We start from the raw sequence: 21,092 nt of genomic DNA, 5'->3' as shown, positions 1-21,092 counted from the left end.
AAAATTAAAATGTTGAAGAAGTAAAAAGCCGGCGTTGACCATACAATTTTCAGTTCAAACGGACTATTTACACGTTCAAGATAAGCTACTGACAATGCTGCTTATTTACCATACAATTATACAGGGTAACATCGTCAAATATACAGGGTTATAAGCAAGAATAGTCACTCACGGGGTCCATTCTATTCTCTGTAGGGGTGTAAGTGGCAACACCTGCACCTGGCTCTCTCGAATAGAACATTTGTACTTACATATCCCCAAGGCCTAAACTGCCTTCCTAAGCTAAGATAATTTCCCACCGTACTAGTCCACTTTAAACGGAAAATCAGCAATGTTAAAGTACCTATAACAGCGTATCAGAAATCAGAATAAACGAACTAAAATCGTAAATATTTTAAATTTCTTAATTTTGTAAGTAGAACTTTTTCATTTCTCACACGTGTAATACCTAAAATGCTGCGTATTATTACCCGACTGCCGAAGGAGGAGGGTTATGTTTTTTATTAGAGTAATTTAGAGGTGAGGTCAAGGGCCTGAAAGAATAAATACAATTCAAACTTATAACATCTTCGTCAAGTTTCGTCGAGTTAGGTGTTCCAAAGACTCTGCCACCCCGGGTTGGTGAACAAATTGAGTAGTTAATGAGGTAAAGCCAACTATGTCCTCATTATAATACGAGTACTTAGGCCGTTTGTCCACCGCAGCCGTCACCGAAAACGACATTACACTCACAAAAGTACCAGTGACAATTGCACCAAATTATTCGGAATAGACTAGCTTATAGTGACGCTGTCTGTAATATTGAAGTACACTTAACAGCGCATCTGAATATTAACAACTATATATCGGTGTCGTTATTTTGTAAAAGGAACTTTTCTCTTGAGTGTACAGTGAAACTATAGTCCTGAAATTAAATGAGGGCGCAGCTATCTTTCATGTAGCAACCCTATATAGCGAAACAAAACTGACTTTGATACTTGAAATTTTGCCTGTGACTACCTACCCTATTTCTGTATTTAAAAACAACTTACCATCCTGAAAAAAGCTCATTATTCAAGCTAGAAGGTGTTAATATGAAGGCTAATAGTGAAACCTATAAATATTTATTTAGATAACGTTATTACAACTGTGTAAACTATCCGGATTTGTTGACGAAGGGCACACATAGTAAAATCATCAATTTAACTTTTTAGACGGCCTGTTCTGTTTCTTCCAGGAGTTAGAAATTATTCCATTATAGAGCCCTCTTTTGCCACACGGTACTGGCCGATACTCCTATAAAATAAAATAAAAATGCTTATTGGAAACTACCTACATTTAAGTTAAGAAAAACAGAGTTACAGAATGGGAATTTAGATTTAGTAAGTAAACAAAAAATATAACTTCAAGTATCAAAATGTTATGGTTTGACTCAACTTAAACCAGCTCAAACCTACAACCAGCGGTATGTTGCGAACATTGTTTATGTTCGACATGGGCTCTAAACCTAAATTTATCGATAAATAATGCGTTGGTACTGATAAAAAATGAATCATTACAATTTTTACAATGTTACATACCCGTCATAGACGCTGTAAGTGCGTAAACATCCTCCAAATTCAACAAAATGTGTCCAGCTTCATGTTCCGCTAAACATTGCATATAAACTCGATAAATAAGTTCCCTAGCTTGACTACGAATATTTTTATTCTTCTTCCTTATTGCAAACAAGCGTAAATAGTTGTTTTTGTCTAGATTATCCTAATAATTAATAAGAAAATTGAAAAAACAGCCAACCGCCAACTGCCATAAACAATTGTTATAACTTTTATGTTTTTTTTCTAATGGTGCCAGGCTCCTGAAAATTTTAGTTCCTCAAACATTAATTTCATGAATTAATAGTTTCACTGTATATCAGTCCGAGTTTTGGGCTTTTGAAGCTCAGGTCGCGGGCGGGCATTGCGCACATTCAATGTATGTGTCGCTAAAGGTAAGCGTCGACCTATCCGTATCGTACGTATTGCTCCAAACTCATTTTGAAAAATTGTATGTAGAAACGGCGGCGGCTATGCCGACGAAGTGGAAAACATTTTTGCGATGCGTCCGTTGCGTACAATGCCGTAAAGTGACGGTGGCGGTGGACAAACGGCCTCAGTCTTCTCCCAACTCTTTTATTTTAATTTCTTTTGTTCGCCCGCTTGTAGCCAATTATGAAGCTACAAGTGAATTTTTCCTTTGTTCTTTTGAATATGCTGCTATTATGTTAATGTAATAATAATTACAAGAGTAGCTCAACAATACCAATTATAACGTTGGTAAAAATGCCATTTATTAATTTATATTATATTTTTTTTGATTGTATACAATATACATAAGTACCTAAATTTATTATTGTACATTTTAAGAGATTTCTTATCTACATACAAGCGACCACCACCAATCAAAGCTTGGCTGGTAGAAATTGCTTTTAGGTATTACGACTTTGTCCCAGAATTGTGTATGTTTCCAAAACCTATTGTGTAAAATTATTTTATGTGCAATAAAGTGTATACCTACCTAAATATAAATAAGCTGAGCCGTTCTCAGACTGCCCTGCATCATACTATGTTTAGCGTGTATTGTACATATGATAATAATTAAAAAATAATAAAAAACCGACTTCAAAAAACCACTAGAAAGTAAGAATTAATTTAAGGTTTACACCAATTCTATGTGACAGTACAAATATACCTAAGCAGATATTGTTCTTTTTTGGTGTTGGTGCGGTGAAACTTTGTCTGAAGAAATATTATTATTATTAAATTATTTATTGCACAAAGTAAATTGGTACAAAGGCGAACTTAATGCTAGCAGCATTTTCTACCAGTTAACCTTTGGTGATGTTGAAAAAGTGATTGGTAGTGCTTAAGGCTTTGAAGAAAGAAGATGGTTTATATTGAGTGCTTAACCGAAATATTAATATCTTAATATATACCTATCTATACAATATAAATATACACATGATACCTAAATAAATACATTACATACATACATAAAATTACTATCATCATCATCATCACACAGATAGGGATCAGTTAGGCAGAATGTTCTGCTCTTGGAGGTAGTGGAGACGAACTTTAGATTTAAAAAGATCTATAGACTTAGTTTGTCTTATATCCAGTGGTAACTTGTTCCACAAGCGAACCGCTGTCACAGTAAAAGAATCAGAATACCCTGCCGCATTATGCTCTGGGGTACGAAAGAGAAGATTGCGACTTGACCGTTGAGGACGGTCAGAAAAGTCGAAGAACGTGAAGCTATGTGAATATGTGAAGCTATGAAAATATGGCACCAACTTCAAAAAAGAATCGTACCACCAAAAATAGAGAGCCTGAGCTGAACCCAATACGTTAAAAAAAGATTTATCAAAATCGGTCCATAAATGGCGGAGTAATCGGTGAATATACAAAAAAAAGATGAATTGAGAACCTCGTCCTTTTTTCGGAGTCGGTTATAAATGATATAGCCGTACTATTTAAAGATACTGATTACATATTTAAAGATACGGAACAATTAGTGCGCAAGTCTGATTCACACTTGGCCGGTTTTATATTTTATATTTATATTATTGTTATATTATTACGAATAAAGCCCAATGGTGCCAAGGTTGTAACGACGTCATTTGCCCCTAATCAGTCGAATGTCTAATAAAGTTCTATCATTATCCGTTACTGTCGTTTTATACAAATCAAATTAATTTAGACAGTTAATAATTGTGGTAATGATAGATACGGTACCTAATGGACAGTATTTTTGTTATGAATACATTATGAGGTTCGTGACCAAAAACCTTCAGATTTATTTGTCCTCACTTCAACTTTTGTGTGGCTGATTCATAAATTCTGAAGGGAAAATGGAAAACCACCGATTATATATATAAACAGGGTAGAGAGATAAGGCAGCACTGGAGTAAAAGAACCTTATTATAAAATCAAGTATTTTTTTCACTTAAATGAGAATTTACTTTATTTTTAACACTGCATTTAAAGTTATTTTTTATTTACTTGCAAAATTCATCAAATTAAATTTTTTACCTAGAAAAAAATTTGCTGCTATTTAAGTGCTTTTAAAAAATAAAATACACTTGTTTCTGATTCATAAATACTGAAGGGAAAATGGAAAACCACCGATTATATATATAAACAGGGTTGAGAGATAAGGCAAGCACTGGAGAAAAACAACCTTATTATATAATCAAGTATTTTTTTTCACTTAAATGAGAATTTACTTTATTTTTAACACTGTATTTAAAGTTATTTTTTATTTACTTGCAAGATTCATCAAATTAAATTTATAACATAAAAAAAAAATTGCTGCTATTTTAGTGCTTTTAAAAAATAAAATACACTTGTTTCTTAATACACGTTGAGAATGTTTTATTAATACACTTTATTTAGTATTTTCATAACTTAGTTATCCGTGGATATTATATTTCAGTGCTGTACATATCAAACATAATAGAATAGAATAATATTTAATATACTTAATGAGATTTAAAAACTCGCAATAATCGGCCTACACCAAATTAGCCCATTCGTAGCAATCGTAGCTCGTAGTATTTTCGTAGCAACCGCGTAGCAATTTCGTAGCGTGATCGTAGGCAATGCATAATTGGGTTGGTTATACTAGATCTACTACTAGTACTACTAGATACTAGAGTACGAGTATATTATTGTAGATAATTTGATGACTAATGATTTAAAACGAATGAAAGTTAGGTATTCGATAAGATCGTAACACACTCACCTGACTATAACTGTTACAAATACCTACCTTTGGTGTCCCATATACATATTTCAATCCACCCTGTATAGAGAGTTTTATCTTATGAAGTCTTATTAAAATTGACATAAGTCTCTGTTTCATCGCCACGAACGAAACGTTATTTCTCCAGTGGTGCGCCTCGAATCACGAAATGAAGTAAATTTGCCGGATTTGACTGTGGAGCAACTTATTAAACTTGAAAACTTGACAAATTTTGCGCACGAGAGAATGTTATATTTACAAATATTAAAACCAAAGGTCGAAAGACTTGGAAATAAAAAAAGAGCGTCAATATTTTATAATACGCTAGCGAGCATTAAAAAAGTTCCAATGAAATAGCACTATATTTACTCCTAAACGGAAAAGGTCTGCAAAATTAATGACATTTAGCAGGTCATCAGAATATAACCAACTCAAAACGTAAAAATTGTATTAAAATCATTTTTTCCCGTTAAAATTTTATATTAAATTGTTTAATTTAATTGTTTTTAAACTTTTGGGCTTGAGCTATTTGGTGGTTGAGCTAAGTATTTTTTGGGAGAAACTTATTCTTTGTTCGCAAGTGTACAAGTAAGTAATAGTATTAATTTTTTATATAACAAACACGGGTACACTTAAATATTGGACCAGTGGAATAAGTAGTTGCTGTGCCGTGCCAGGACAGTCCTACCAGCTCCACTCGGTAAATTATCTCCACTTGATGTCCCGAGAGTCGTTGTGTTCAAGAGTCGTTTCCAAACGAACAGTTCATTTATTGCAATAATTTTAATAAAATAAAATATATAGGTAGGTACCTAGTTAATTTAAAGTTCATAAATGAATAAGATCACAAGAGTTGACTAGCGTCATTATCATGTTATGTTATGAATAGCCTACCAACGTTAAAACCTCTCTATATTCAAACTAAAAGACGCATATTCTTTGAACGGCTCAGCCAATTTTGTTAAAATACACAGACTATACAGTCGCGATAACATTACCTATAACTAATGTGACCATTTATTTTTTTTGTCAGAGCGGGACATTTCATTTTTTTACCCTAAAATATTTATTAGCTATTGGGAAAGTTTATTTATAAAAAATTAGAGGATCGTTTTTTATATGAGTAGTTTTATTTTTGCATTTTGCCTGTTATTGTTAATTTTGTAACCGGAAGTGACGTCACATATTTTGCTCACATTTGATTGTCCTTTGCCGTAGTTAGTTACGAAAAAAAAAAACATAAATGACACTGACAAGTGACATAAACTTTGTTTATTTATCGTAAACAATGAACTAAGGCCTAGCTTCACCATACTCTGTTAGATCATTAACACCCCTGTTACATTATAACAAGGAATTGGTACACATCTGTCAAGAATTCATGATTTTATTTTAAATGTCACAATGTAACAGGGGTGTTAATGATCTAACAGTTTATTGTGAAACTAGCCCTTAGCCAACCAACAAACAAAAAACAACACGTCACGATAAAACGTGAAAGTCAATAAAAAAATAAAGTGAAAAATTTAAGTAGGCAGGTACTTTTTTTTTAAACCTACAGGTTTTGATCATCAAAATTCATCGCATCTGATACATGACGACATCAGCACTTTCTTACTATTTTATGAATTTCTCGAAAATAATACATAAAAATAACATATTTTCTGTATATTTTTGTGGCCTTTAGAGTTAAATCTCGAAATGGTTTTCGATTTACAGCAGCTTGAGTTTTTTTAAATGTTGTCCAAAACATATTGGTATCGGCCGCATCCCGTGCACGTCTAGATACCAATAGCTATGTATTCATTTTTATTTGGCATAAAAGGTAACAATCTTTGTGTGTCTTTTTAATCAAAATACTATTAAACAAATAAACTACAGCCAGTGCAGGTACTGACACCCCCACAGAAAATAGAATAGAATAGAAACTACAGCTATAATAAATGGTTTAATTACAAAATCAATCATTTTCGCTTGTAAGTATTTCATTTGTCATCATGTTTTATTTTATAACTTAGTTTAAATTAATTCAAATAAAAAGACACTCCAAGACTGCTCAAAATCTGCGCCAAGTAAGAAAAAATACATTATAGCTAGCTCCTGGAAGATCCATCCCTCTCTCTCTTCTGTACGCCGCGCCGTCATCGTCACCAGCACCACGCGTTGCGAGTCGCAACTTGCGACTTGCAAATCGAGTGCAAAATGTAGGTAATTTAAATTATCGTTTGGCCAAAGCGGGACATTTTGCCCTCGCCGGGGACAGCGGGACGGACAGCTTGAAAGCGGGACTGTCCCGCCCAAAGCGGGACGTATGGTCACCTTACCTATAACCCTAAAAAAAAAAACACATACAGATAGTCTAAATCCGGGCCTAAACCAGAACTATGTTTATTCTTCGTTTTTGCAATAAACTACCTACACAAATACCCAAGAATTGAAGTACCTTCTGCCACACAGATGTATGGAAATAATTGGGAAGGAGTCAGATATCTGTGTGGCTGGCTGTACTGAAAAGAAGTGGTAAGCGCGTAGTGATATTATTCTCAATTCTGAAAGCACCGCATTGTTATAATTCAGCCCGAGATCGACCCAGTTCGACTTTCCTTCAGTTGGAATAAAATTTTACTTATCTAAGATCACTCGAGTGGAGCCTTTCACTGGCTATAACCTATATTTTATAAGATTTTATTCTGTAAATATGTATATGTGTCCGTCGTGAGAGGAAGTAACTGTAATATAAATTTTAAGTTATGTATATGTTGGTAGGTACGTTAATAAGTAGGTAGAATCCACAATAGTACAGTGATAACTAATAGTAGCTATCAAATTATTAGCGGAAAAGACTAGCTTAATGAGGCCGTCTGCAATATTGAAATACATTTAACAAGGAATCAGAAGAACACCAAGTAAAAAAAATGAGACATTTGGTGTCGACAAGACACGCCAAAACACAGAATCGATATGTCGAGCGTTTGTAAACTGACAACGCCGTATGTAAACGGGAGATCTTACAAATTGCCTGCGACAGATAATACAGAATGGGTTATAATAGTGTATTAGTCTATGGTTACAATAAATATATGTTCTTGAACTACTTATCTTTCATCAGTCCAAGAATTTCAGAAAGGAATTCCTTGGTTCAAACTCTAAGTTATATGAATACAGGGGATAGTTTGTATTTTGTATGTTGTTCCACAGCTTTCAAGTTCAGTGGTTCATGAACGAACTTCTAAACACACATACAGCTGGGCCATTTGGCATTCTATGTAGGTACCCACTAGGTACTATCGGAGAATCGGCCGTTGGCCTACCTTAAAGGTTAGAACCGCTTGCAGCCTGCTACCGGCCGCACCCACACATACACGCGCTCGACCAATGACCAATGAGGTAACAAAGACAAAACCAAAAAACAACGCTTTTGAAAATACATACAAAGGAGGCCGTTATTATTACGAGGTCATGTCAGTAACAGCATGGCTCTATACTGCATGGCTCTATACACCTGTTCCTTAATAGCCATTGGTTCACACGTATGGAAGGGGCGGGGTTGTTACGGTTGTTACGACGGGAAGCGTAAGCGATATTGTTTTGAAATCGGGAAAGCATGAATTTCCCCGATAGTACCTACCACGTCTGTGAATGTCAGGAAACTACAGTGTGTTCAAATAATAGTAGTAAACTAGTAAGCCAACACTCCGGAAATTTTTTCAAAAAAACTTTTATTCTATGAATTTTTAAACTAATCAAATTAAAATTTAGTTTTGTTTTAGAAACCTTGTTGGTTACGTGGCTTTTTACTATGGAAAGTGCAACGCAATGTCATTAATTTTTTTATAGACAAACCTTAATAACTTCACAAGGATAGTAAGTTTTCCCATCAGTGTAAGATAAAATGACTTTCCTTTGAAGCAAAGCCTAGGTGCTTTTTTTATTTGTTCGTGTGGCTTCCCGGTATATTTTTTCCTTTACTTTAATCAAGCCGTTTCTTTACCACCAAGTAAAGTAATCCAAATGTAGTTAATTGTAGAATTGCCGTACTTTTAGCGTTCTGAGAACTATTTTATTTAAGTGTACGATGTACTTTGCCGTTGGTTAGTTAAGTAGTTATATTACTTATCAGAGTGGAGGCTCACCGTGCAGAAGAAGGTCTTTGAGTTCGAGGCAAAACGGAGAGAAGATCTCGACGCCAAGCGTGACGAGCTCAAGGCTAGATCACTGAGAGCCATATGCTATCATGTTGTCGGAGGAGTGCTGACTTGCCGTCAATGCGGTCGCACTTTCGTCAATAAGTTAGGTTAGGTTAGGCTATAACAGCCACCAGAGAGCACACGAGAGAAGCTCGCAGTCACACTGACCGAACACTATATATATATTACTTATTAAAAAGCTATAAAGCAAACATTTATATAAAACTTTGCCTAAAAACATTGAAAAATAACGGCTGCATTTGTTTAACCCCTTTCGTACTGACTTCAGTAGTACGTAACATAATCTCGCGCACAGAAATACGTGACTTGTTTTTACATTTATTTAACCTACATTTTGATTTACTTACCAAGGCCGCAATTTTGATATTAAAGTAATCTTAAAATACTCATGATGTATTTAAGATACACATATCACTGTTGACGCCACCGTCTCAATCCTATGTGCGTTACGTTTCGTGAAAACGATAAGGTGACGATGACGATAAACTAAGCTTTAGAGCGCTGTTACACTAACCACGACTATGTAATATATTGTGTATTTCATTGAATTAAACTGCTTCATTCATAAGGCCATCCTTGGGAGAGGCCTATGTCCAGCAGTGGATGATTATTGGCTGATGATGATGATGATGATGATGATTCATAAGATAGAGTAACTGGTTACTGAAAAAATGTACATACGTTGCGGCTTAAAAGTTCGTTACTAAGTAATATTCCTTATGCACTCACGAGCAATGAAAAATTTCCGTAAAAACATTAATATTTTGATTATTAAGTGGAACTATTATATTTCATAACTCACGAGTGTACAACCTTAAGTGTGAGTGTATAACCTGAAGTGTGAGCTGTAAGGTGCATTACCTACGCCCTATACGGCTTAGTTAAACTAAATCAATAAATTTTAAATAGCTTATCTAAAAGAATGTAAGTACCTAAGTATCTATGTAATAAAACAAGTAAATTCAAGGTAACGAAATTGGAAACGGAAATATTTGCTTTTTATTTATCATACTGTTCAATGTAGAACCAATTAGTGAAAGCGATTTCCAATTTTTGAAGAGAACGCTTATAAGGATTCCTGTAAAAATACCTCTATTTATTATTTTGGATGGAAATAAATATTGAGTGGGAGTTTGTTAATCGTTGAAGCACTTAAATACATGCGGATTGAATTTGACGATAATGAACAATAATTTTATTCAACATCAGTTTCAGACATTTTCTCATGACTGTAATCGTCAAGTTTAGACAGATGTGACTCGTAGGCTAGCTAAAGACTTTCGACAATTCATTTGTACTCACGTGATAGTTCATTCGTGAGCCGTTTCGTCTCACGGAATCGCCATTTGGAATGAGTACAGTGCACTTAGAGTACACATCTAGAATCTAGGATTGCAATTGTGCAGGTTTCCTCGCGATGTTTTCTTCACAAGAGCACTTTAATTTCTTAATTGAAAATAATTCGTTAGATTTTTTAAATTAGAGTTTATTATTCATTAAAAACATACACACATAAAAATATTTTTTCTTTATATAGTCCAGTCAAGGAATGAGGTGTAGAGTGCGTGAGCAGGTAACTCAGCGATTCCTTCAGAAACTTGTTCAGGGGGCTTAGGTTGTTAACATACCAAAAGTCCTGACTCCTAGGTGATGAGCGGGGGGGAGGAGGGGGGGATAAAGATACGAATTTTTGGTTTTTTGCTTATATCTCAAAAACGGTGCATCGGAGACAAATATTATAAACTACTAAAATGGAGGTCTTAAAATTATCTAAAACTTTTATATCATATGTTTTTTTCTAATTACTAACCGTTTTCGAGCTATTATCGGAAAAAATTGAAATTTACAAGAAAAAGTATTCATGTCAAAAAATTCATAAACATTGCATCATATTTTTTCCAAGGGTAATAGCTCGAAAACGGTTAGGAATTAGAAAAAAACATATGATATAAAAGTTTTAGATAATTTTAAAAACTTTATTTAATTACTTGAAAATATTTCTCTCCGATGCACCGTTTTCGAGATATAAGCTAAAAACCAAAAATTCGTACCTTTATCCCCCCCTCCTCCCCCCCGCTCATCACCTAGGAGTCAGGACTTTTGGTATGTTAACAACCTAAGCCCCCTGAACAAGTTTCTGAAGGAATCGCTTAGTTACCTGCTCACGCACTCTACACCTAATTTTGAGTCATTTATTGACTGGACTAATAATAAGCTCACGAGCAATGAAAAAGATCCAGTGTGACATATGGAACGTCAATGGATGGTTGATTTTTTTCATTGCAGGCATATAGTAGAGGGAACACCCGTGTCCGCGTTGTTCTATGATTGCACGTGATTGTATTTAGTAATGTTTGAGAAAGTATGGAATGTGTGTAACCTATCCTACACTACTGTACATTCTTAGTATATTATGTGTGTTTTTTTACATTTTCGTGGAGAACCAACAGCATTTTATTAATAACTAGTTAAATATTACTTATAAACACATAACTACTTGATGCCATATAACATTTTATGCATATTGTATGTGGGTTGAAAAATAAATTGAAATTACAAAAAATAACAGTCAATGACGTAACATACGTTGTCTAAATATCCCTGTTTTTTATGATAACAGTTTAAATTCAGATCACGGAAGTTACGGATCCTCTAAATAATGTGAATCTATATTTTATACTAAGTTTGACAACAGCTAGAAGTGTCAAAAACTTCTCAAACTTGCCAAGTTTGTAGGGTCCATTAGCCGACGACTCGAAAAGTTACCCATTTATTTATTATCAAGCCGGGCAGGCCAAACACGGCTAAATACTAATAATAATTATAAGTTTATTTTCGGATTTCCTAGGCAAAATATTATTTGCTGAATTTCTTTACTTATGAGTAATATTAAATTCATTGGTACCCACCAATTAATAATAATAGGGAGTGGTTGGCAAGCTCTCAATCGAGACCTATTGACAGATTTCTAATCAAACTCGGACCGGCCAGCTGAGGACCCTTCATCATCAGATTCATCAGCTATGATGTTCCGTGGCCATCACTGATGATTCGACGCATGCAAATTGTGAAAAGAAACGTAAGGAAGTAAAAAGCTGGAATTCTAATTACATAAATACACCAATATTATATACCTACCATCCAATTACATATTTAAGAATCTCTAACCACATAATTTAAGTAGATACATAATAATATTAAATAAACTAGTCATAGAAAACTTATATTTAACTTATTTACAAATGCTGGTGGCGCTGTTCTGTTGCACCCCACCCAAAGGTACCCATAATGCTGGCTGCGTTTCCTCTCTGTATCGCCAGGGATAACCTTTGGGTGAGGTACGCCAGGCATTCTATCGACCTGCGAGCGATTTACATAATAGGTTAATAGGTATAAAATAATAAAAAGTCAAGAAAAAAAATACTGTAAGATTAACCGACTTTTCTTAATCATTCAATAAATATTAACCCCCTTATTCATAGAAAAGTTACAAAACGTTTTAACTAATATACTGTTTTGTCCCTCTCTGTCAAAGAACAAATTGTTCATTGTCGGAGAGGGACAAAACAGTTTATTAGTTAAAACGTTCTGTAACTTCTCTATGAATAAGGGGGTAAGTCTATAGTTAGACCTTTTTTCATACCTACCTTACCTTACCTACTTGATGATTGGATGGGTCTTACCTACGTAAAAAAATCCTACAGACAAACCTCTTCCTTTTTTCGAAGTCGGGTGAAAAGTACTTTTCCCGAGGAAATGTACGTTATCAATAGTTCGTCAAAGTGAAAAAGAGTTCTTTTAAAAAGTGGCATCTTCAATATTCTGCATCGGGACATTTTTACATTTGGAATTCGCTTCAATTTGCAGAGATATTTCTAGGATAAGAATAAGAGCCCCTTCTCTTCCATATTCAATTTCTGTTACCGCTATCAAATATTCCAAACAGTGAACCGTCAATTTTACATAACTACTTGGAATCTTTAAAAATACAACAAATAATGTGTTAGGGAACACCAAGTAGGTACATTTAAACTAATAAGATCATGTCTTTAGTATTTCTTCATAACAGCCTAACCAGTCATTAAGCTGCCTACCCTGTGGCAGCCTTAGTTTCCTAATCCTTGTGCGAATATCCGTTCAACCTAGAGCCGGTCTATCAGAGGTCGACCGTAGCCGGGGGTCACTCTAAATCGACGCTGCAGTTTTGTTATTTCCGAATCTTCGGAGCGCTGCGCGAACAACGGCTCTATCTTGTTGTATTAAGCTGGCCGATTGCGCGTACATTCTTGTTATTTCGTAAATTTTGAGAGTGACCCCCCTGTAATAGTAATCAAAATCCAGATTGCTTTCATCCGGCCAGCCCGTCAGCCGGCCGCCCAATCTGCCTGGTGTAAGCGACGCTGCACGCTTCAGCTGAAAGGAATCCGGAATTTGACGCCGTTTTCTAGGTAAATTACAGGTTGGTAATTTTACGCTCAGGCACAGGTTACTAAATAGTTACAGGTTGGACGATGAAGTTGGATGTTTGAGAAAGTTTAAAACAAAGTGAAGAGATTTTCTTGCAAAATATATAGGAATAGTTTCCTTCACCAGGAGCAGTGCGTTTGCTCATATTGTAATCAGTGGCCAGTACAACTGAGATCATTTAAATAAGTATAAATAAATGAAATAAGAAGCACGATAAAATCTCAGAGTGGGCTACCAAGTTGTTAACTGAACTGAGGAATTTCTTGAAACAAAGCAAACCCTACATAATAACTAGTAGTATTTTACATGTCAATAAGTTATTAAGTAAAAGACATAATAATAACCAATAACAATACCTTACAGCCTTGTGAGAATGGAAAAATATATCGATCTCTGGTTGATGGGACGTTTGACAAGACCAAGGTGGTCAGTGTGGCCGCGACCGAAGCACCGCGCGTCTGCCCACTGCTTGTCGAGGCAACATTATTTATTTATTTATCGTATAGCTTTGTTCACTGGTTACACATAAAAATTAAAAATAAATATTAATACAGTTAAGTCACGAAAAAATTGAACAGCTGTTGAAATTAATGAAGTCATCGGCTGGTCTGGTATATTTAGTGATGGGACACTGGAAGACGATGTAGTGAATGGTCTATTGTGGGTATCCGGATTCGCAAGCGGCGGATATCATGTTTACGTATACTTAAGTAGCTTTTAAAAGTGTACGTTATTTATTGAGATGCTTTACGAAGAAATACTGAAATAAAATTATCAAGTACGTTATTTCAAATCATTAAAAAAATGCAAATAGGAATAGGAATACGACCAATATTTATAGTTCATTGGGTATCTATGTTTTTAGTTTTAATTTTTTCATTCATCATGAAAAAACTTTAAATTCGGAATAAAATAGATCCTTAAATTAAAGAGCGACGCATAAATTAAAAAATACTTTTATAAAGGTAGGCTCAAACTAAACAATCACAACTACTTAACCCCACAAGTACATAGTACTTAGATATTTTGTATTTAACTGAAACTAAACAGTAAAAAATATGCCACAATCCTGTACATTTTGTGTACAGTCGACTGTATAATTTATCAAAATAAAATCTTGTCAATGAGCTTTTGCACGTCGAAATATAAATTCCCAAACCACCTCAACGATTTTATTGGCGATCTGAACATTGTGGTTTTTTTTTGCGAAAATACAAAAGTGTACAATTACAACACATATTCATGGAGTGGACTGTACAATACGAGCCGGATACAGTAAGGCAGCCTCTAAATGAGTCGCTATAGCAAACCCTTTTAGTTGCGAGCGCCGGCGCTCAAGTAATGGCTGATTAAATTGTGTCACTCGAATTGAGACCGAGTTGCTCCTTAAAAAATATTATGCAAAAATAATATCATGAGTTAAAATATGTATTTGAGAAAAATATAGGTATGGGTTGGTACTTAATTTAAATGTTGGTAGAACTTACACTAACTATCTTTTAACCTTAATTCTCTCTATTATTTAATTTATACCTTATAGGGCAGTGCATTCAAAAATATCACAACTGCTTGCGACTACTTAACATAGTTTAAACAAGTAACCTCGAGTTTGCACAACTAATTAGCAGATACAAATTATAATTATCACTTGGAATTCAACCAGCTAATGGTACGGAAGTTCTTTATCCCACTGAATGGGGATCTGGTGACAATGAGCAGGCGATACGTTGAGATTGTGATGACGGGTGATTGCGAGCGATGTGAGGAAGGGCGGGAGGGCGCGCGCGCGGGTTTCCCGCCCAGACTCAAATCTCATTTAGTGCGGCGGACGCTGAACGCACCACGCGCGCCCAGATCAGCTCCGCGAACCCGCGAATATACACCCACCAGTGAAGTGACTCTGAACTCACCCCCCGCCGCCTAACTGACCACCCCCAACCTCTTTACTAACCCCAAACTTTAAAAACCAACTTTTACAAACTTTCTCTTCCCATTCGACTCGCGAGTCAAACTTATGGAGCTAAATACCTACGGAATGGAACTAGGCGATGATATATTTTTCATATACGGACGCAGCGGGTTAGTACTCTTATTATTATAGATTTCAACACAGAAATGTACCGAAAATCCGTAGCACTTGTGCACTTGTAATAATTGATTACCGTATTTAAATTGGACTTTGTATTTCGCACTTGTATTTTAATATCATGTTGGTAGATGTTCACATGGCATTCATTTTGTAAAACCCACGGTGTTATACCATTCAGTTTTCACTGTTGAGCAACCCTAGAATGCATAATATATTTTCATAAATCCATACTAATTAAATCACAAAAGACAAAATGTGAGAGCTTAGAAATTAAATATTAAAGAAGTTTTCCGTGTTGTATGTTGGCGCTGAGCAGTGAGCTCATTATACAATTCCCGTGAACAATAGGAAAAGAATTCAAAGGGCGCGTTCTTATACTTTAAAGTAATGAAGGGCCTTGAGCTTGACGACACAGCTGTTGTTTCACGGCCAGACATACTCTACACACATATACTTAGTGTGTATAACATACATAGGTTTAAGTATATTAAGATAGGCTCAGTTTACCGGCTATAACTCGGCATATAGGCCACTTTCGCTACACAAATCCATAGAGCAAACAGCACAAACATTGCAAGGCTGTGTTGACATTCGGCTGGAGGTAGTGTAAAGGCGTGTTCACACTGCGGCCGCCCGCTCTCGGTCATGACTGGAGGCTAACATGGCGACTCCATCAGGTACCTCTCGACCCCAGCTGCCGCCAATCTGAATATCCAGCTGAATAAAAAAAGACGAGAACAAATATAACAATAATTGGCTTCGGCGAATTTTCATTTTCATTGCCGATAGTTGGGTAAGAATCAATTTCAAATGCTCATATTTGTATTATTCGAAGTTGATTACAGATTTTTAGAAATGAATATTTATTTCACCTAGTTACAAATTCTCCGAACGAAATTCAGCGTACAAGTAGAATGTAAATAAAATAAGCCATTTTAAACGAAAGCATAATAATTGTGAGATGTCACCGCATATTTATATTTATTTATTTTAATTGACGAAACAAATCTGCCGGGATATCAACCTACTCCATTGTTATAACAATTGTTTCGCGAAAATTTACATACCGGGTCATATATCCTCAATTTTTAGAAGAACATAACTTTTTTTGCCCGCAAAAAACATTTGAAAATCAATTGCAGAAGAATTATTAAGTTTCCTCGGAATTCGGGTCGATTAAATAGAGCCGTCGTGAAAATTTAATTCTTGGCTAATGACCGTCAGCAGCGGAAATCTGTCATTAGAGAACGCCCGCCGGAGACGTCAACAGAAAAGCGAAATTCATTATGAACGGCTGAGTGAATTTCCTTCTTAAATTATGAAAAATATAGGTGAAAAAACACACCTATTCATATAATATAGGAAATCTCGGAAGGTGTGTACAATTTTACTCATTTGGCCTTGCACCAAAAACGTAGTAAAATACTCTATAGCTGTCTATCTTACACTATACAAGTCAAAGCAAGCGGGCAATAGATTTAATTTCGATTAAACATTTGATGAAAGTCACCTAGAGTACTACTAAGTACTTAGACAGACGCAATAAATTGCCTTGAAGAGTAGGGTTACAGGAAATACAAAGCCCCAGATTGCGGCCCGCGGCCCAGTTGGCCGGAATCACGACATTTCGGCGCCGAAAAAGACATCTGCACTCAATCCGAAGGGCGCCTCGGCCTCCCACATCCTTGAGCGAATTTATTTCCTCGATCGAGGACATAGAGACATCGAGGGCATCTCTCGAAGTGTCAGCTCGGGAGACTGATGGCGGTGTGAACCTGCCCTATTAAACTACATATATACGCACGTATTATAGCGCAGAGACATATTAATGTAGGTATTGTTCGGGAAGGCAGTCCCGCTTCGAATTGCCACGTCTGTTTCTATACAATCGAACAGGAAACTATTATGCACGGGTGATGGGAGCTTTTTCTCATTAAGATTAACTTTTGCTTAGTGATATGAAATAATAAAAGATGAAGTTATTGTTATGTACCCAGTATATGTTATAATTGATAGCGTTGGGTAAATAGAGTAGTTAGCAAAGTAAACGTGAGTGTAAATAACCTAAGTAAAGGCAAAGGTAAGTTAATTGCTACCTCGGTAGAGCTCGGTAGGTGCCTCGCGGGTGGGTGTGGGCAATTTGCTTTATTCGGGGCTTCCCCTTAGCTCTGGCACGTTGCTACCTTTGTAGAGCGGGTGAGAGAAAATACTAAACATATAAGTATGATTACTACTTTTTGCTTGCAGTTCCTTAACAGATTATAACAATAATAAGTACCTGTTAAATACACTGCTAGCTTCGCATCCACGTTTTAATAGCATTAAAAAAATGGGATACAAGTAGTCTTTGCCACACCAAAATAATAAAGTATTCATATTATGAAAATTAATTGCCAGCGGGTTAGTATCTAGGGCCTTTTATTATCTAAAATTAAATTATGTTCATCGCAATTATTGGGGTCCATTTTCTTCCATGATAGCGCCTATAGTTACTTAAGATTACTTTTACACCACCTGAGGTGCTACAAGAGCAATAAAACTACAAAGCGGAGCCCACCGCCGGCTCGCCGCTCGGCCATGTTGATTCATGACTGATATAAAACTACCCTCTCATTTCATCGTTAACAATAAAATATATGGGTGGTTTAAATATAATCGATTTTGTTTATCAACTTGTTTATACAACTTTGGAAATCAATGGTGTAGAATTGTAGATTACATCGTATAAAGTAGAATTGTATAATATCAGTTCTAACATTGTGTTTTTAAGGTTGTGTGTTTTAGAGTGCAGGCTTTTGCTAGGTTTAAACACCAATATCTATGCGCCAGTGGATCGCTTACTATGACTTCCAGAGTCCACACTCTGGCGACGACCGTAGAATACTACTTTAAAAGTAATACTGCCAATTTTATCCAACTATGATAAAATAAAATACAATTAATATTTAATCGAATCAAAAACATTCGTTCCTTTTATTAAATTTCGTTTCCAATCCGAGTGACCAATTTTCTGAAGCCATATTTGCTAAGTTCCACTGCCGACCTATTTAAATTATAACTTGAAATACAAACATAAAACCAGTTTGTCTGAATATGAATATGTCAAGGAAAGTAATTTCCACAAGGCTTTGTAGCAAAGACACTTTGATCTCATCCCTATACAAAGACAAGTGGTCTTCATATTGCCTCTACAATAGTTAATAGAACGTATGTCAAATGCAAATAACGTTTTACGCAAACGAAAGCAACTGAGGAATCTCAGTTTAATCAAATACTTTGTGCTTATAGCAGCGCCGGCGGCGAATGAAGCTACATACTTCCACTTCCATTTAATACAAAGTTTACCTCTTTGTGAACAATACCAATAATAACCTCACCATACGAGTACTATCACACACACGGAACCACAAACGAACGTTCAATTAAAATGTAACATTAAAAACGTTATTCGCAGCCCTCAGAGAGTTTCATACGCAGACAGATCCATTTAGTTGCTACTTCTGTTGTTGAAAAGCTTGATTTGCTGTTCCCTTTAGAAAGTATATTTATGTTGTATTAATGGGTTCGTTAAATATGTAACGTAGATGAGGGACTCGACGTTTTAGCTTCCAAGTGGAGTTGGGCCTGAGCCTCTGCTCCCGTATTCAAGGTAGCCAAGACAACGGAAAGGATTAAATATTTGCAACCTACTCTTTTAAAATCGGATAAGCAGAAAGTGCTCTAAATTGAGTTACAAGATTAGACCTAAACGTGCAAATAAATAGACAACCGGATAGAAACCAAAGTTCCTAAAATGGCTCAGCGAAGGCTTTTGTACCAAATAGGAGCTCGTGGCACAGATTACAAATAAGTCACTAACGTATCTCGAGGCCCGACTTTGACAGACGTAACACGTTTTGATGCACTCAACTTAACTATTTGCTATCAATAGCGGCCTCTTTGACTTTAGTGCTACAGAAATAAAGGAATCGCACTTTATGAGGGTCCAGCCATTCCAGAAATAATGATGATGGTAGCAATTCTGAAGGCACGATTTTTGCAATGTCTGAACGTAAAATTCTTTTCATTACTTATGCTCTGAAAATAGGTGTGATTTGCCTGAAAAGAGATTTGCATTCAGATATCTAAAATGCGATGAATTATATAATGAATTTGAAATAACATGTCGGTTCATATTATGACAATATATACAGAACAGAAGAAATAAATATTAGTTTCATACCTGAGAACGTCACGTTGTCGTAGAACAAGATTTAATTTCATGTTTAGATCAATATTTAAACATAATAAACTTTACCAAATCTACATTTTTCATATGAATTAAAATTATCTCAAGGTGAGAGCCTTGTCTAGAAAGTCTTTAATGTAAATATTAATATTAAAAAATTAAAATCTCTTTAACGCATACATAAAAGGATATTGTATTATATCATTTACTATGTACTTATCGTATTCCGATAAAATATGAATTGGGAAATGTATTCGAATCCTATAATCCCTTAATTCCTGGCTGGAATAAGTTATATTGAAACTTTCTTTGGCTTAAAGACTTAAATAAAAAGCCAAGTCTGACTGTAAAAGTTCATGGAAAGAATTTGGTTCTTACATAAATATTACTTACTCTTTCAAATTGTTAATTAAAAATATGCATGGATAAATTTAGAGCCGACAGTTTTTAATGATCTATTCTGTTCTATTCTATTCTATTCTCTGTGGGTGGTGTAAGTACCTGCACCTGCCTCTCTAGAGTGGAACCTTTGTGCATTTCCCCAAGGTCTAAACTGCCTTCTTAAGCTTGAACCATTTCCCACCACGCTGGTCCACTGCGGGTTGGTGGTGTGCTAAATCTAAATATGTAGGTTTAATCATGATGTTTTCCTTCACCGTAAGAGCGATGGTAATTGTACTTAAGTTAAAAGAACTCATTGGTACATGTCAGCACCGGGATATGAACCCGCATCTCTTGCGTGAGAAGCGGACGCCACCGCTCCAGTTTTTAATGCTTTTAATTAATATTATTTTTATTGTTTATTTCCTATTATTACAAGTACTTCAAAATATTAATATCATATACATTATTACTGATTTGCTAAATATCACGAGTAATTTACTGAACAACACAATTAGACTATAATATGTATTGGTACTAATTAGATTAAATTAAATTGAAACCTACCAGTATTACAGAAGTCCATTACAAAATATAAGTTTCATTATTGAATCAATTATATTGCTGGATTCAGCAGGTAATAACTTTCATCATAAATGGTAATAAAGCTCATCACTAAAAAGCTTTCAGCTTTAATAAACGTTCAACGCCAACACCGTGTGTCTATTTACAACATCGAGCTTTCAATATCGACGCTATAATAAAAGAAAAGCTGTTGAAGCATTATAATATTGCTTTTCCAAATAGAAAGTTTAAACGAGATGCAGCTTGATCGCATCATACTTATTAGTTTGTTATGCAACATCTATGACCTTTTCTTAAAGGCCTTCGTGAGCCTTTGTGACTCAAATTCTGATAAATGAATGTTTATTTGTGTTATGTTTATTTAAACATT

General features: G+C 35.3%; 1 protein-coding gene across 6 annotated transcripts in view; it reads left to right on the top strand.

Moving 5' to 3' along the window:
* Positions 1–15,078: 15,078 nt before the first annotated feature.
* Positions 15,079–21,092, top strand: part of LOC125491180 (potassium channel subfamily T member 2) — a 73,898-nt gene continuing 67,884 nt past the window's right edge. For 3 of the 6 annotated variants that reach the window (XM_048632483.1, XM_048632480.1, XM_048632478.1), the window contains exon 1: positions 15,134–15,518. The gene's annotated coding sequence lies outside the window, so the exon portion shown is untranslated. Of the gene's footprint in view, positions 15,519–21,092 lie in introns of all 6 variants that reach the window. The other 3 variants (XM_048632482.1, XM_048632479.1, XM_048632481.1) reach the window with 3 other exon arrangements.

The sequence above is a fragment of the Plutella xylostella genome, chromosome Z (assembly GCF_932276165.1).
Source record: "Plutella xylostella chromosome Z, ilPluXylo3.1, whole genome shotgun sequence".
NCBI lineage: Eukaryota > Metazoa > Arthropoda > Insecta > Lepidoptera > Plutellidae > Plutella > Plutella xylostella.
The sequence above is the reverse complement of the archived record's forward strand: the minus strand, read 5'-3'. Positions and strand labels throughout refer to the sequence as shown.